The sequence below is a fragment of the Microtus pennsylvanicus genome, chromosome 18 (assembly GCF_037038515.1).
Source record: "Microtus pennsylvanicus isolate mMicPen1 chromosome 18, mMicPen1.hap1, whole genome shotgun sequence".
Classification (NCBI taxonomy): domain Eukaryota; kingdom Metazoa; phylum Chordata; class Mammalia; order Rodentia; family Cricetidae; genus Microtus; species Microtus pennsylvanicus.
This window is the reverse complement of record NC_134596.1, coordinates 4,208,192-4,226,368: the sequence shown is the minus strand read 5'-3', so window position 1 is coordinate 4,226,368 and position 18,177 is coordinate 4,208,192.

Sequence of the window (18,177 nt, the reverse complement as noted above, 5' to 3'; positions counted from 1 at the left end):
GAATGTGTCCCAGCTGAAGCTTAGGGAAAGAGAAAGAAGGTACCAGCAGGAACAAGACAGGGCCTCTTCGAGAGAGTCGCCATCCATAATGAACCCAAAATATACAGAGTTAATTACATAAGGATTGGAAAGTTCCAGACAGCTTGTATGAAATAGGGCTTAGGTCAGGTCCTAGGGGACAGCTGAAGCCAGAATTCACGGGGGGACTGCGTCGGGTATGGGGGTCCTCTGCAATGACACAGACTGCTCCCCACAAGCGACAGAACCCCTCTTCTCTACCGCAAACTCAAGGGCTGACAAGAGGTGCTGACTTTATTGATGCTGGTCTGTAGGCATCAGAGAATCTACTCCCATCCCCAGATACTCCTCAGTAAAGCTGCTGCCAAGAAGGGTGACTTGTCAGAGTCCCAGGATGTAATACTGTCCTCTCCTCTGCATCACCCCATAGAAGCACGAACCTGGACAGCTGGGGGCCCACGGATGGTCTTGACCCTCGGCTCTAAGCATCCCGCCCCTCTCATTGAAGTTGCATCCCATGGCTGGTCAGGTTGCCAAGCCAGCTCTGAGCTTCACACCTCTGTCTCTGGGAAGCTGAGGCCACAGCTGTGCCCGGTGGTGCTCCCTTTGGGCCTGGGCAGCTGGAAAGCATCTTCCCAGGCAGGTCCAGCCTGCTCCTCGCTCTCACAGTCATCTGAGGATCTGCTCCCAGAGTTCCGTGATTGTTCTCTCCTCTCCATGGTCGACATTTCTTTGATCCCAGAGCCCTGGGCTAGCCTGGACTCTGTGAAACCAAAAGGAGCAGAGCCAGGTGCAGAGAGAAGGCAGGTGGCTTAGTTGGTACCAGAAGCCAGCAGTGAGGGGGTCAGTCCTGCTGGGGCTTTACAGCTGGCTTTAGCAGCGTTGAGATCTGCTAGCTACACACATCCCCCTCTTCAGGAGGCCAGTTATATGGTACGCTCCTTCAACAGAACCAGTATTCAGTCTCAGCCCTTTCCCTGGCTGGCGGAGTCTATGATGTGACACGCTCTGGTAGTGTTGGGAAGGGAAGGAAGTCACAGCTCCAAAGCGGCCACGCATCAGGGTCTGCTGTGTGCTGTGGTGGCTATTAAGGGTTGCAAGTGCATTTGGCTCACAGTATGTCCTCTTACCACGGTACTGTCTCTCGACCTGTGTGTTAATGCTCCTCTGTTGGGTGCTACCGGCAAGGGGAAAAACTAAAAGTGGGGGAGCTTTGGGTCTTTGAGGGCTGTATGTGGTAGATTGTGATGTGTCTCCTGCAGGCTCAGGCGGGGTTAAATGCTTGGTTTCCAGCTGGTGGCACTGTTTTGGAAGGTTGTGGCTTCTTTAGAAAATGTAGGGGAGCTAGGGGAGATGGAGGAAGTGGATGGCTGAGGCTGGTCCTTGAGGCTTTATAGCTCCTGGTCCCACTTCCCGTCTGCTCACTAATTCCTGGCTGTCGGAGCTGCCGCAGGCTCCCAACCACCATGCCCTCCCCATCATGAGGGACTACCTTTTCCCAGCTGGAAGCCCAGATCAACTCCGCCCACTTTTTTTGGACCCAGCAGTGGGAGGGTTAGAATGCAGGAGTGGCTTCCTAAACGTGGATTATCAGACTCCCATCTCTCCGGCGCCTCTGCAAGGTGCTCCCACCATTATATCCTGCCTCACCACAGGCTGGACAGCAACCTATCTGCTTGATCATAGGTCCTCCAAAGCCATGAGCCCCATCTTTCCTCCTTTTAATTTGATTGCTCCAGGTATTTCCCTACAGTAACAGAAAGCTAACTTAGGTGGAGATCACGGGACATTAGCTGCAGTATGACTTGTAACCAGGTGAGATACTTACATTGGAGATTACATGGAGCACTGTACTGGAATCCAAACCTGAAATCAGTCACAACATCCGTGCAAAGGACTGTAGGAGGGAGATAATGCTGTTATCTTCCGTGGGAAACCGAGGCACCAAGCATCCTGTATCAAGGCTGAGCTTCCACAGGGAGCAAGTGGCAAGCTAGGATGCAGGTCCAAACACCACGGCTTGGTTCCCCTGACTGAGCATTGCTTCAAAGAAATGAGAAACACATGGCTGCCACATGAAAACTGTCCTCAGGAACAACAGGGGACCACTCCCTTGCTTCTCTTTCCCCTGTCTGTTTCATCTGATCTCCCTACTGCAGAGCAAGCTAAAACTGCAACAGGATCGCAGCTGAACTGTTTGTACAAACTCTTACCTGGCTATTACAGCCCTGTGTGACCTGGCCCCTGCCCCCTTCTCTAGCCCTGTCTCCCATCAGTTGCTTTCTTGGCTCTGGCCACACAGACTCTGGTTTCTCTGAATCCTTGTGCTTGCCAGCTTTATTCATTACATCGTCTTCAAACCCTCAGGAGCTTTCTGTGCACCCTTCAAATCCTAGACCATCTGTGAAAGGAAGCCTAGTGTTTCTTTAGGTATGGCTGAGAACTCAGTGAGTTGTGAACTTTAGGGATGAAACTAACAGAAAAATCCAGCTCCAGAGGACAGTTTAAGTACTGGGAAAGAATCCAGGAGTGTTTGAGGAGGTCTGGAGAGCCAGATGCTGAAATAAAGGCACTGGGACCCTGTTGTGGATTCCTGTATCAGCCGAAGTTCCCCCAAAGAATAAGGAACATACATGTACACAGTGGTTCGTGCACACACAAGTGTGCACACACTTGCACACAGTGAAATACACACAATACATATAAATATATGGAGAACTTTTAAGTTGTTTATTATGTTACTTTTTAAATTTTTAATGATTTATGTGTGTTTTGTCAGCCTGTGCACCACATGCATGCAGTGCCCTCCGCAGCCAGAAGAGGGCAGTAGCAGATCCCCTGGAAGTGGAGTTAGTAGATGATTGTAAGCCTCTGTGTGGGTGCTGGGGATCAAACCTGGGTCTTCTGTGAGAGCAGCCCATGCTCTAAACTGCTAAGCCCTCTCTGCAGTCCTTGCTGTGTTCATTTTAAATAATAAGCACATACAAGTATGGGCTCAAGCATTTCTAAGGTCTCTGAGGAAGGCCCGCATGTTGGGGCCATATTCAATGCAAATATAGACTGGTCATCAGCAGAATGTGCTCTTCCTTGGGAATATCAGCTTGTTTTAGGTGCACCTGGGCAGGGGGGTGGTGTATGTACACAGGTACGCAGAGGCACACACTTGGCTATTTACACGGGTAACATGGGTCCTACAGCTTGGACAAGCCCTCTTGCTCACTGAGCCATCTCTCCAGCTGCTGTAAGCTTGTTTCCTGTTGAGACTGTGAACCGACTAAACAAGGTCCACTACATTATGGAGGGCAATTACCCAGAGTCCACTGTAAATGTTAATCCCATGTTAAAAACGCCTTGATGTGTTTGCCCAAACGTCTGAGTGCTGCGGCCTGCCAAGCTGACACGCGAAATTAACCACCGAACCATCTCATGGCTCTGCCGCACTCTGACCAGCTTCATTCTCGGATGCCAAGGTGGCTGCTGGTAACGACACCTCTGTCCTTGAAGCTCAAAGTAGAGTATGGCCGCCCTGATGGCTCAGTGAGGTCAGCACTGCTCCACGTGGACTCCATAAAGAGGCAGGGTCTGCTCAGAAGGAAGACAGGAAGGAAGCGGCCCCCAAGATGCTGCTAAAGGCATCTGCAAAGGACCCCACTCAGAAGGGTCTTCCTTTGCCTTTCCTTCCCTTGTCCCTCAGCCTGGGAGGAGCCTTCTTCCCCCATGTTTGTGTCCCCAGCTTCTGGTGGCGCAGGGGTTGTGACTTGGGACTCCAGGACTGGGACACTGGGGTTTCCATCAGCCAGTCAACTGCCCTGAGAAGTGAGACTTGATATCCTACCTTGGCCACATTTATACTCACTTTCCTTGTTCTTTTAGTCCTAAGATGTCACATAGTGGGATTGTGACGTTCAAAAGAACAAGGACAAGAACTTTAGAAAAGCCCGTGACTCATTGATCACTATTAACTTCTCAAGAATCTGGGGTTCAGGCCACAGAGAGTAGGCTGGGACCATCTCACCTGGGGGTGGAGTTTCCTAAAGGCACTCTCTGGGCAAAAGGTAGTCCCTTACCCTGACTCTGGGTCCCACCTGCACCTGTGTCAATTGAGGGCCCACTTTCCCTCTCCGCGTGTAGCTCAGTGCAGAGCCTTGCACACGCGTGTACACACACACACACACACACACACACGCGCGCGCGCGCGCACTCTTATCCTTTCTCTAGGGGAGTAGGTTATCATTGGCTTAGTGTATATGCTTACACACATGCTCATATGTGTATGCTGAGTTTTAAACATTCATCTTCATTAATTTTATCCTGAATCCATAGAGCCCCTGGCAACCATCATCCCCTCTCTCTCTCCCTGTGTGCCTAGTGGAGGTACCTCCTCCAAATGGACTTCTACAGCATTTTGCCTGTATGTGGTAGGTTTATTTTGCTTACTAAAATTCCTCAAGTAGAAGGGAGGTGAAAAAGAGGACATGATGGTGAGGAGAATAGAGAAAGCCCACCCCTGTGTCAGCACACATCTGTAATCCCAGCCCTCAGGAGGGAGAGTCAGAAGAACTGGCTCAAGGTCATCCTCAGCCACATATCAAGTTCAGTGCATTGGGGCCCGCCCGAGCTACGTCTGAGTTTAACCAAAACAAATACGAGAGATAAAGGGACTGGATATTATCGAAGTGCATTAGATCCACAAATGCAAGCCCCTAATTTTGTATGGTTAACACATATTCATAAATATGTTTAAAGGTTTTTACTATGATTTAATTTCTTCTGTGTGCATATTTGTATATGTGGTATACATGTACCATAGTACATGTATGGAGGTCAGAGGAGGCTTTCAAGAGTCAATTCTCTTCTACCGTGTGCCATGAGATCCAACTCGGGTCATAAGGCTTGGTGGCAAGCGCCTTTACCCACTGAGCTGTATCAACCACACACACGCACGCACCTGCTCTCGTCGTTCACACATTCGTGCTATGTGCTGGGGTGGCACTCAGGGCTTTCATCACTGCACTGTCAGCACTGAGGTGGCTTGTCTGCTCCCAGTTCCCTCCTTTTTAAAGCCTGGATACTGCATACCCCAGTCTGCCCTCAGCTGTGAGGAACATTGTGAGTTACTGGAAACACCCCAAAAGGAGAGCAAGCTCCTTCGATGCACCCCACTTTTCTCCAGGAATTTGTACGCTGTCCAGCACACAGTAGGCGCTGAGTGTAAACGCATCACTAAAGAGTAAAGAGGGACACGGCTGATGTGTGTCAGGGAGGAAGCCGGAACGAGTTCATAAACATCCATTTTTCACTCCGCTGAGCGAGCAAACAGCTGTCACCGCCGGAGGGTGAACACCGCCCCTGATTGACTCAGTCACTCATCTGTCCGCTCATTCATTCATCCGAAAGCAAATACTGATTGGGATTCTTCAGCTCTACGCCAGAGCCAACACCTCATGAGTCTCAACCCAGCCCTACAGATCTCCCAGCGCAACAGGGGAGACTGACCCAAATGGGGACCATTGCATGCTGGGTAACGGCAGTGTTGGAAGCCCAACACAGGGCTGGGGCTAGAGGTGGAACTTTCAGGAGACCCACCTTGTGTGTGGGGGGGGGGGGCAAGGAAACCTTCAGTAGGAAGGGACACTTGAAGCCAGTACTGAGAGTTTAGAAGCTGGGTGTTGGCGGGCAGGGAGAGCGGAGATGCTATCCTCACAGTGAGGACATACATCTTGGCGTCACAGGCGGCTTGTGTGCAGGAGTGGAGTCTCTAAGGGGAAGCCTCAGTTGGACACTCGAGAGCATCAGCAGTCTGTCCCCTCCCACATCCTGCTCCACGACCTCTTCATGCCGAGACTCACAAGCTCACTAGTGTGTCTAGAAAACGCGTCCCAGCTCCGCATGTGTGCACACTTCAGCAGAGCCTTTGTAATTTCCTCTCTTCACCTGGGCAGACTGGGCGTCCGCCACCACCGCGCTACCCTCAAGTTCCCAGCAAGCTGTGTCTCCAAGCACTGGTCTCCCCACTGTTTCTTTTCTCTTTTCCTCTTCTCTTCAACACCCGTCACCATTTATCTCCTTTTCCCAGGCAGCCCATAAGCTGGGAGCAGAGACTGCCTGCTGTCCCTAGCCGGGAGGCTGTGACTCTCACACTTCAGCATGCCCGTTACCCGCGGGCAAGTTTGGGTGCTTCCCTTCCAGACGCCATGGGTTGGGGTTGTCCTGAAAACGGACACCTCCAACAAAACACCAATTAATGCTGACGGTCGGGGGCACTTCAAGAGCCGCTCTGACCAAACTGGGTTCCAGCAGATGTTCTGCACCTTACTGGGCTGTGTGACCTATGACAAGTCACTTAGCGTCTCTGGGCTTGTTTCCCGAGGACACAGTACCACTCGCATTGCTGTTACAGAGGAACCTAACCGGTACACAGCAACTCCAGAATGAATGTTCTTTGCTGACTTTCTCACTACAGCTCACAGCACCCAGCTGAACCAGTTTATTTCTCCAGTTAGACGAGCAATACCTCCACCCATCCTGTCCACCCCAGCACCCTAACTCCCATCCCCCCAGAAGCTAGTCTCTTACAACTGGAAAAGAATTGGATGAATTTCCAGCTTCCAAGGAAAGGGCAGCATTTCTCTCTAAACCACCATGGTTGCTCTTCACCTTAATATTAATATTAAATATATTCACCTATTTAAATTTTTAATGTACACATTACAGCTAAAAATAGACTTGGCTCCACATAGGCCATGTGGGAGCACTTCAACAATACAATTGTAGAGCAGATAAATGTCAGCTCATGGCTGTGAGTCAGACTCAAGGTCGCCGTCCACCTGAGTGGAGGAGTCTTCCCTGTACACAGAATCAGTGACGGTGCTGCCCAGCCTCAAGACGCTCACATGTCCACTGTCACCAGTACACAAGTGTCTAAGTCCACAGGCTGCTGTGATAAAGGCACCATGAACTGGATGGCCTAGAACACAGCCTTAATTTCTCATGTGGTTCTGGTGGCTGCAAAGTCCAAGGCCAGGAAGCCAAGAGATTTGATGCCTGTGGAAGCCTGTTTTCTCCCAGAAGGCAGTCTTCTCCCTGTAACCCACATTAGGGAGAATGTCAATGAATGTTTGGGGGCATTTTATAAAGCATGAGTCTCATCATGGAGGTGAGTCCCTTGAGACTCAAAGACCCTGCCTCCTAATGCCATCGTCCTGTGCGTTAGGATTGGGAGACAGAAACATTTAGTCTTTTGCAGCAAGGAAGTTACAAACTACATAAGAAGTGGGCTTGTTCTGCGAACACTGCTTCCAGAGCTGTCTTTACAGCCACACTCCGAGTCAAAACCCTGCCCATACAGCTGACTCCTACCCTTCTTTTCGCCTTGATATTTTACCTACCCATGTCAGATACCCATTTCTCAGAAGGATGCCCCGAGAAGGAAACTGGACACAGTCACCTATTCTGAAAGGGACCTTGGACCACTGAGTTTTCCTTTCTGCCTGTTTCTCTCCCTGGTCATTACCATGAGCTACTGAGTACCAGCCTCAGTGCTCACTCAGGGTTCAGAACAGGACTTTTGCGACAAATGAAAACTGGCTTGGACAGGATCTGAGGGGTAAAATAAACTGACCCATGCATGTTTTTCCTGCATGTTTCTTTATTCCTTGGGGGAAGATGGAAAAAGGAGAGGGAGCAGCCTAAGGGCAAAGGGGTGATGTCCATGAAGCTTTCAGTTTATATGGGCATACAGACAAGTTAGCAGTCCCATAGGCGGCAACAATAGTATCAAGCATGCATGTTCACAGAGCCACAAGAAACCTGTGGATCTGGCAAGGAGGCACCTTATGTCTCAGAGGGGGCGTGGCTGTGAGGTTCCCCTGCAGCTGAGAACACAGCCTTGGTAGCTATACTAACCTGCGGGCTTGATTTACATTAGCATCTAGCTGGTTGGATAAAGGAATCTATTCTGGGGACCCTGCTTTTGACTCCAGCAGGGTGAGAATTTTTCTCTCTGAAGCTAGTTTTAGAGACTCAGACATTTTCCCGGCATAAACAGTTAATTTCTTGGGCTATGATCCTATATTAGTGGAAACCAAGGTAAATGCTAATACAGAATAGTAGTAGCTGTTAAGTCAGAGCAGAAGACCAGCAGATTTCACCTTCCTGAGTCTGCTGTTAGAGCAGACATCGTACCTCCTGTATGAGGTTCCTTTCTTATTTTCAATTTTTATTTTTCCATTCAATTATTTACACTTCCTTCCCTCCTCCCAATCCCCTCCCACTCCCCTGCACCTCCTCCTCACTCTCCCACCCTGCTTGGGGGAGTGGGAGGGTGGAGATGGAGGAAGGGCAGATATAGGAGCAGGGAAGAAGATATCTACATTAAGGGATTCATTTTAGGGTTGGCAAGAGACTTGGCTCTAGAGGGGATCCCAGGTGTCCACGGGGATGTCCCCAGCTAGGTCCTTGGACAGCAGAGGAGAGGGTGCCTAAACTGTCCTTGCCCCACTATCACGCTGATGATTATCTCGAATATCATCATAGAATCTCAGTCCAGCGATGGATGGAGATAGAGACAGAGAAGTCATCAGAGGCTCCTTTCTTATCAGCGACTACTGGTAATAAAGAAAGTGTGTGTGTGTGGGGGGACTTTTTTATGTAGATTTGACGGTGAGAACAAAGGTTTGACTGAATGAATCCTTTTTCCACCACAGCTTCATGGTGTGGGGGAGGTATCCAGTTACCCTACACTGCTGGGAGACTATAGAAGGGAGAAATGCTATGATTTCACAAGATTTTTTACAGAATTGACAGTGACTTATCCAAAGGACAGATGACCCCGTAGCTCTGCACAAACAGGTCCTCCAGGCAGAGTGTACATAAATACCTCCAGTCCAGTAGCTCTGTCAGCTGTGTATTTACTATACAATACTTGTGGGCTCGCCACAGGTCATGATGCTCCCACATGGGCCACACAAGAGGTGGTGACCAAGCCAGTAAGGCCATGACACTGGGTAGGAGATAAATTTTTAAAACTCATTTTCTTAGGTATTCAAGCAGGAGTGTCCCACCTTTCTTCTGTGGTGGTTTCTGACCTGTGAGCTGCATGAGAGATGATTCCCCTTGCCTATAGCTGAAGTCTGGAGAGGTTGGTGTGCCTGTGGTCCCATAGCTGGCCAGACACCCACACTCCCACAGTACAGACTTCAAGTCCAGGCGGGCTTTACTCAGGACCTGGAGTTAGGTCTCCTTGACTGAGATGTCCAATCTTGGGACACTGAACTATGAATTGTCATCTATAGGTGCACTGGGCCTCATTCACAGACATCTTTGGGTGTGTGTGGCCCTCCAGCCACTATTAGACACTCTCTGGGGGGATGGCAGTTATGGGAGGAGGCAGAGCACTGGTCTCAGCCCATCTTTGGGTCAGTCCTCCAGGCTGGCACCAGAGGCCAGAGAAGGGTGTCCTCATCAGCTTTTCCTGGGGATTCTGCTGCTTTGGGAGGTGGAGAGGGAGCAGGCAGCCCATCCAGGATCTCACATCACTGGCTAGCCTCGAATCTTTAGGGTATCTTGACGATGGTATCTTTAGGGGTCCTGAAAAGAAAATTGGTTAATTGTCAAGTCCCAAGAGAGGTAGCTGTATCATCTGTTGTCCAGTCTCTGGGTAATGGCAAAGTGCAGGGCTTGTCTCAGGTCCTGGGCTATAGCAGTCTGTTAGGCTGGATCACCTCAGCTAGCCTCCTCAAAACTGTCCTGAGCAGTCTGATATCCAAAGCTGACCTGTAAGTGATGCTATCAGCTGAGTGGCAGCCTATGAGTCAGGTGGAATTGTTGCTGTGGGGCCCCATCTTCTTCCTGGGACTTCAGAGATTACTGTAGGAAAATTTATTGCTCACTGTGGAAAACTTAAACATTATTCATACTAAAATGGAAAGTTTGAATTACAATAGACATGTATTCGAAGAAAGGTACCATAGAGACAGAAATAGGTATGGGGTGAAGTAGGATTTTTGAAAGCAGAGTTTTGATTACGTTAGTCCCTAGATATTTATCTTCCTTCCGACCCACACCAGGTACTCTCCTGATATGAGACAGGAACTCTGAATTTTTCTTTTAACAACATGCTTGGCTTTAGAAAAGGATAGTCACTGTCCAACTACAAAGCCAGCTCTGATTTTTAGGTGAGTCGGGACTACCATTAGATTGAGAAGTAAGGAGATATGTAAGTTCAGTTAGTGAGATTTTTACCCTTCAGAGAATATTGGTATTATAAATTGGATTTTTCTTTGCTTGGTGATTCTTTCTGGATAGCTATGTTTTCCTTTTTAGGCGTCTAGATGTCCAAGGTCTTTTGACCTCTTGAAAATGGGTATTTTCTATTTTCCTGCAAAGACAAGAACAGAACCCTGAAAGAGTTCTCCTCTAAAAGAAACAAGAATCTGATTTAAAACAACAATAATAACAACAACAACCAAAAAAAAAAACAACAAAAACAACCAAAAAACCCAAACAAACAAGAATCTGAACTTGTCCTTAACCAGGCTGAAAGGTTATTTTGGCTCATGGTTTGAGTGGTTACAGTGTATCATTGTAAAGGAAGCGTGGTGGTAGAGCGCCAGGTGGCTGGTCATGTTGTAGCAGCAGTGTGGAAACAGAGGGAGGGGCCAGGAAGCAAGGCTACACTCTGCTCTCCAGCAGCTCATTTTCTCCAGCTAGCCCCCCCCCCCCTTCTTGAAGGTTCCACAACTTCACAAAATAGGTGGGAACTGAAAGTTAAACCATATGAGCCTGTGAGAGCATTTTGACACTCAAACCACAAGGTAGATTGTGCACGGGAGTTGTCATTCTTGGTTGGGTGACCCTAGAGAGATTGCCTCTTAGACCAAAACACTAGCAATGCTGTTTGTGGTGATTTATGCCTATCAACCCAGCCCTAGGGAAGCTAAGGCAGGAAGATCAGGATTTCAATGCCAGCCTTGACTACAAACCAAGTGTGTTGGTTTGAATGAGAGCAGCCCCTATGGGCTCATAGCTGTTAGTGCTTGGTCACCAGGGAGTGACACTATTTGAAAGGATTAGAAGGTGTAGCCTTGGTAAAGTAAGTACATCACTGCTGGTGGGCTTTGAGCTTTCAAAAGCCCATATCAAGCCCAGAGTGTCTCTCTTCCTGCTGCCTATAGATGTGGGTGTGGAACTCTCTTCTCCAGCACCAGGTCTGTCTACCAGCCGCCATGCTTCCTGCCGTGGCAGTAATGAACTAAACTTCTGAAACTGTAAGTAAGCCCCAGTTAAATGTTTTCCTTTATAAGATTTGCTCTGGTTATGATTCTCTTCACAGCAATAGAACACTGACTAAGACAGCGAGTTTGAGGCTATCCTGCCCTACATAAGACCCTGTCTCAAACAACTTTAACTAGCAAAAGCAAAATTTTTTTTTTAAATTTTTTTATTGATAAAAGGAGGATAAAGAAAAGAAAAAAAAACAAATTTCCACCTCCTCCCACCAGCCGCCCATTTCCCTCCCCTTCCTCCCACTCTTCTCCCCCTCCTCCCACTCTTCTCCCCCTCCTCCCACCCCTCTCCCCTTCCCCCCACTCCTCTCCCACAAAAGCAAAATTTTAATTTGTATTAACATCCCTCGTCTCGATAGGTCAAGAGAAAGCAAATGTTAGTCTTGATTGTTGTTAGGAGCTTCTTCGCCATGCCTCTGGTTTTATGGTGTCGAGACCAGGGTAGGCTGCCTCTTGCTTCTGCATCAACCCTCCATTCATGTATGATTGAGGGTCCCCGGCCTCCACCAGTCTGTGCCTCCTCCCTGGGGTGAGGGAAGCTTGCCCGATCTATATGGATTACCTCATACAGTCTGCACACACCATCACTGGCAGTTAGGTCCCCAGCCATCTCTCCATGAAGCAAGTAGCAAGGCACCATCTGTCTAGAACTTTCTCTTCTCTCCTGATGCAGGGCAGAGTATGATAGGGAGAGCAGACACTGCTGCTCCCAGAGTTCCAGGCAGAATGTTTGTCTCTACCTCAGTTGTCTCATCTCAGTTCCTCTGCGGAACCACAGAAGCACTGCCTGTGTGCTTCCCCGCTGCTCGCGGCTTCACAGTCATCAGGAAAGGGGCAGGATGAGGTATCTTTCTCCATCGGTACCAATAGCCTACATTGCTCTCTGTACTTCTGCCACGTTCTACAGCCTAGGGGTGACGGTTCAACGCAATCAGTGTGACAGGATGGGCAAACCGAAGAGGAGCTAGGCCTCTGGGCATACCTGTGCAGGGGTTTTCAGAATAGACTAATAGAAACGTGTAGGTGCATCTTAAGGGTGGGTCACACCATCTCATGGCTAGGATCCCCGACCAAATAGGAAAGAGAAAGAGCGCTAAGCGTCCGCATTCACTTCTTTCACATGACGACCACCTCATGCTCTTGCTGCCACACCTCCCTGCCACAGTGCACTGGACCCTCAGACTCTCTTCCTTAGATTCTTTCTGTCACAGCAAAATATAACTAAATACAATACCATGGATACACACTGAATTTGCTTTTGTTTTTCACCAGGCCATTGTTGCTTGGGAGGAGTGAAAAGATTCATTTCCTGAATTGCCACCTATCCCACCATTGGCCTTATCATCATGAAGAAGTGCTGTGTCATGGTCACTAGTCACCCAGTTAGCCACATCAGCACCAGAAGAGACGCCTACCCTGCCTGCCAGCGGGTAAGGATCGAACCCCTAAATTCAGGTCAGTTTTCTGCCAGAGGATGGTTATGAATACTCAAAGTGGGGTACTCTTGCTTATAGAGCACACTTTCAGTCTTCCTGCAAGAGAACTGGCAGGGCCCCCAGAGTGAACAAGCCCAGAGGCCACCCCTCACTATACAGACACAAGCAAGCCTTTCTCATCCTTAAAGAATGCCATATACTGAGTGCTCCTCCATGTCTGTGTCTGGGAGACGTTTCCTTCTCAGTGTGTAACTCCCTTCATTCTCCATGCTTGCCCACTGCAGCCCCGGGAAGGACAACACTCTGCTCTTTGCTTGCATTTTCACTGGCCCTGTACTGATGAGCATGTGAGGTGATTCCACACTGCTGAGTTGATTCAGAGCAATCTCATCACACAAAGCAATCTCATCACGCCTCCGTGGGCAGCTGACACCGTGCTTTTCAAAGGAACTCCCAAAGCAGATGTCAGGCAGTGGGCTGTGTGGTCTCACTTTAGGGCTAGACGGTGGGAGCAGGTGTCCAGGGCAGCTGTATGGTGGATGGCCCTGGGGTAAACAGTCTCTAAGACCTCAGACTAAACGCTCTTCAGGCTATCTGCAGCTCTCTTCACTAGAACTTTATGGACCACACCTTTGGTTTATTTTCACAGCCCAGGAGAGGCAAGTGTAGGGCTGTGGTAGACACTGAATGACCACAGAGAACCTGCCTCCCCCACATGCAAAGCTCCGTTGTAGCGGTGATTAATCCCAACCCATGCAGGTTTTTTTTTTTCATTAAGAAATGAGGAATTTAAGGCTCAGAAAGGAATCCTGTATGGTCGTATGCTGCATCATGGTGGGGACATGCCCTGAGAAATGCCACTGGTGATGCGCACTGAGTCCACAGCAGAGCCTACGGCGGATGATATGAACTGAGATGTCAACGGGAGCAGCAGGCAGTCTAGTCTAGTAAGGTGCCCAGTTATGGATGCAGTCCCCAGCTGCCTAAAATGTTATGCTTCAATGACTAACCTACCAAAAGAGACAATATAGCTGAGCATGTAACTGCACAAACAAAGGATACTGCAGAAAATGTGGAGAAAACTGAAAGAAAAATCCAGCCTAGGGCAGGAAGGTTATTGTGAACTTGAGGCTAATCTGGATCCCACAGGGTTACGCAGCAAGATCCCATCAATGATATAGAAGAAGAGAAACAGGAAGAAGAAGGAGAAGGAGGAGGAGGAGGAGAAGAAGAGGAAGAGGAAGAAGAAGAAGAAGAAGAAGAAGAAGAAGAAGAAGAAGAAGAAAGGAATTACAGAGCCCACAGCAATGGCGTGGATACATACAGACACTTAAAGAATCACATCCATAGGTAAGAGCAATAATGATGCATTAACTTTCTTCACTCTTATACAGACCAGGGCCCTGCCCATGAATTAGTGTTGCCCACAGCAAGCTGGGTCTTCCTACATTAATTAATAAGACAGTTCCCCACAGACATGCCCACAGGCCAGACTTATCTAGGCAATTCCTCCACTGAGGATCTTAATTGATTCTACGTTGTAGCAAACTGACAATGAAAAACTATCAGGCACTGGAGAGATGCATCTGTGGTTAAGAAGACTCCCACGGGGTTTGCGGAGCCCCTGAGTTCTGTTCCCAACAGCACCCATGCCAGACAGCTCACAACCACCAGTGATTCCGGCTTTAGGGCTTCCGAGCTCTATTCTGACTTCTGCTGGCACAAGCATATGGACCTGTTTTTCTTTGTCTGTCTCTATAATTTCTGTCTCCCTATTTTGCTCATAAGTAAAAACAACTAAAGGAGATCATAAAGAACAAATTGGAAAGGATGAAGTCAAAGTACTGCTATTTGCAGATGATACGATAGTATACATAAGTGATCCCCAAAATTCTACCAGGGCACTCCTACAGCTGAATAACACCTTCAATTAAGTGGCTGGATATAATATTAACTCAAAAAGATCAGTAGTCCTCCTATATACAATCTATAAATGGGCTGAGAATGAAATCATGGAAACATCACCCTTTACAATAACCACAAATAATATAAAATATCTTGGGGGTAACTCTAACCAAGCAAGTGAAAGACCTGTATGACAAGAACATCAAGGTTTTGAAGAAGAAATTGGAGAAGATATCAGAAGATAGAACGATCTCCTATGTTCATGGATCAACATAGGAAAAATGGCAATCTTACCAAAAGCAATCTACAGATTCAAGATAATTCCTATCAAAATCCCAACACAATTCTTTACAGACTTTGAAAGAATGATACTCAACTTCATGTGGAAAAATAAAAAAAACCTAGGATACTTAGAACAATCCTATACAATAAAAGAACTTGCGGAGGTATCACCATCCCCGATTTCAAGCTGTTCTACAGAGCAATAGTAATATAAATCAATGCTATTGGCATAAAAACAGACAGATTGGTTAATGGAATCAAATTAAAGACCCAGAGGTAAATCTACACACCTATGAACATTTGATTTTTGACAAAGAAGTCAAATTTATACAATAGAAAAAAGAAGGCGTCTTCAACAAGTGGTGCTGATCTATCTAACTGGATGTGAGCATGTAGAAGAATGCAAATAGATCCACATCTATCACCCTGCACAAAACTCAAGCTTAAATTGATCAAAGTCCTCAACGTAAATCCATATGCACTGAACCTGATAGAAAAGAAAGTGGGGAATAGCCTTGATCACATTGACACAGGAGAACACTTCCTCAATATAACACCAATAACAGAGACAGTGAGAACAACAATTAATAAACGGGACCTCATGAAACTGAAAAGCTTCTGTAAGGCAAAGGACACCATCATTAGGACCAAATGTCAGCCCACAGAGTAGGAAGAGTTCTTCACCAACCCCACATCAGACAAAGGGCAGATATCCAAAATATCTAATGAACTTAATAAACCAGACATCAACAAACCAAATAATCCAATTAAAAAAATGGGTTATACATCTAAACAGAGAATTCTCAACAGAACAATATCAAATGGTCTAGAAGCACTTAAAGAAATGCTCATTATCTTTAGCCATCAGAGAAATGCAAATCAAAACGACTCCGAGATTCCATTTTACATCTATTAGAATGGCCAAGATCTAAAACACGCATGGAGAGCATGCGGAACAAGGGGAACACTCCTGCATTGCTGGTGGGAGTGCAAACTCATACAGCCACTTTGGAAATCAATATGGTTGCTTCTCAGAAAATTGGGAATTGATTTACCTCAAGACCCAGCTATACCACTCCTAGGGATATACCCAAAGGATACTCAGTCATACCACAAGGACACTTGCTCAACTTTGTTCATAGCAGCTTTTTTCATAATAACCAGAACTTGGATACAAAAGAGATGTCTCTCAGCTGAAGAATGGATAAAGAAAACGTGGTACATTTACACAGTGGAGTATTACTTAGATATTCATCATGAAATTTGCAGGCAAATGGATGGAACTAGCATAGATCATTCTAAGTGAGGTAACCCAGACCCAGAAAGACAAATATGGTATGTATAATAAGTGGATATTAACCGTAAAGTAAATGGTGACCATGCTACAATTACAGACCCAGAGAAGTTAAGTACCAAGGAGGGCCCAAGGAGTGGATACACTAATCTCATTGTGAAGGGGAAATAGAATAGACATTGCTACTGGATGGAGGATTCTGAGTGTGGATGAGAACCGGAGGGATCATGTGGGGGGAAGTGAGGGAGAGAGTACTAGGAGAGACAACTGGAATGGGGAGACATCTCCGTGACAAGCTAGAAACCCAGTGTAATGGAAACTTCCAGGAATCTATGAGGGTGACCCTAGCTAAGAGTCCTCGCAAAGGAGATACAGAGCCTGAAGTGGCCATCTCCAGTAACCAGGAAAAACTCCAGCTGACAGCAACCCAGCCTCAAACTCCTTGACCTACAATTTGTCCTGCTTACAAGATGTGCTGGAGTAAAGGTGGTGCAGAAATTGTGACCAACCAATGACTTGTCTGGCTGGAGACAAACACCATTAGAGGCAGTCCATCCCTGACACTGCGTGGAGGGCCAGGACCCAGAGGCTGGACAGCTCAGAGACCCAGAATAGAACCAAACATGACTGGCAAAAAAAAGAAAAGTCAATGAGATGATTCTTAATGATATTCTGCTATACTCATAGTTAGTATAGCCAGTAGTGATCAGAGAGGATTCACCCAGGTACTGATTGGAGCAAATGCAGGTATCTACAGCCAAACATTAGGTGGAGCTCAGGGAATCCTATAGAAGACGGGGAGGAAGAATTGTGGGAGTCAGAGGAGTCAAAGACACAAGAAAAACCACAGAATCAACTAAACTGGGCTCGTTGGGGCTCACAAAGACTGAACAGACAACTGGGGAACCAGGGAGTCTGCATGACTGATCTAGGCCATATGTTACAATTGTGTAGCTTGCTCTTCTGTGTCTGACTCTGTTGCCTGCGTTGGGACCCTTTCCTCCCGTTGTCCAGCTTTAATAGGAGAGGAGGTGTCTAGTCTTGCTGCAACTTGATATACTATAGCTGGTTGATAACTGCCATGGCCTGCCCTTTTCTGAAGAGAAACTGAGGAGGAGTACATGGGGGTGGAGAGAAGGAACTTGGGAGACACTGGGAGGAGGGGCGGGGACTGTGGTGGGGTGTAAAAAAAGCAAAACATTTAAAATAGATATATTTTATAGGATTATAAAGATAAAAGAGATGAAAGTAGTTCTGTTTAATGTAGGTGTTTAGTAATTTGGGTGTGTATTATACATGTAAAATTGCCACTGTGTTTCAATGGGTTATTTTTTTCCCCAGGGTATCTGTTAGATACTCAAATTCATGGATGCTTAAATCTCATCAATAAAATAGCATTGTATTTGAATGAAAGTTGTGTGTGTGTGTGTATAGTAAATATATATTGTGAATATGTGTTTGTATGTATATAATTATCACAGGGGCAGAGGAACTGGATTTAGGCTAGCTTTTCACTGGCTATCAAGGAAACTTTGGGTAGGTCATGTAACGAACCACCTTGCTTTCTTTATGGGAAAGATCAGTACTGGCCCTGAGGTTCCTCTGCAACCTCATGCCAGAGTCACTTGGAAAATTCCCAAGCACTCTCCTAAGTTTAAGTTTTTCACAGTTTCTCTGGACCCAATCTGGTGCGGGCTTGTACTACTCTGTTCCCATGGGGATCTCTCTGATCTCCGTACATCCATCTGGGCCGTGCTGGTCGGATTTACTTTCGGGAATCCCAAATCCACGCACTCCGGGCTCATCCAGATCATCTTGGTTATGACTCCCACTGAGACACCACGGTGTCTGCGCACCCAGGCACGTGCGCATTGGGTGAGACCCCACCCTCACCCCACCAGAGCAGCTGGCGGGGCGGGATGGGGCGGGGCCCAGCGGCAGGTGGGGGCGGGGCGGG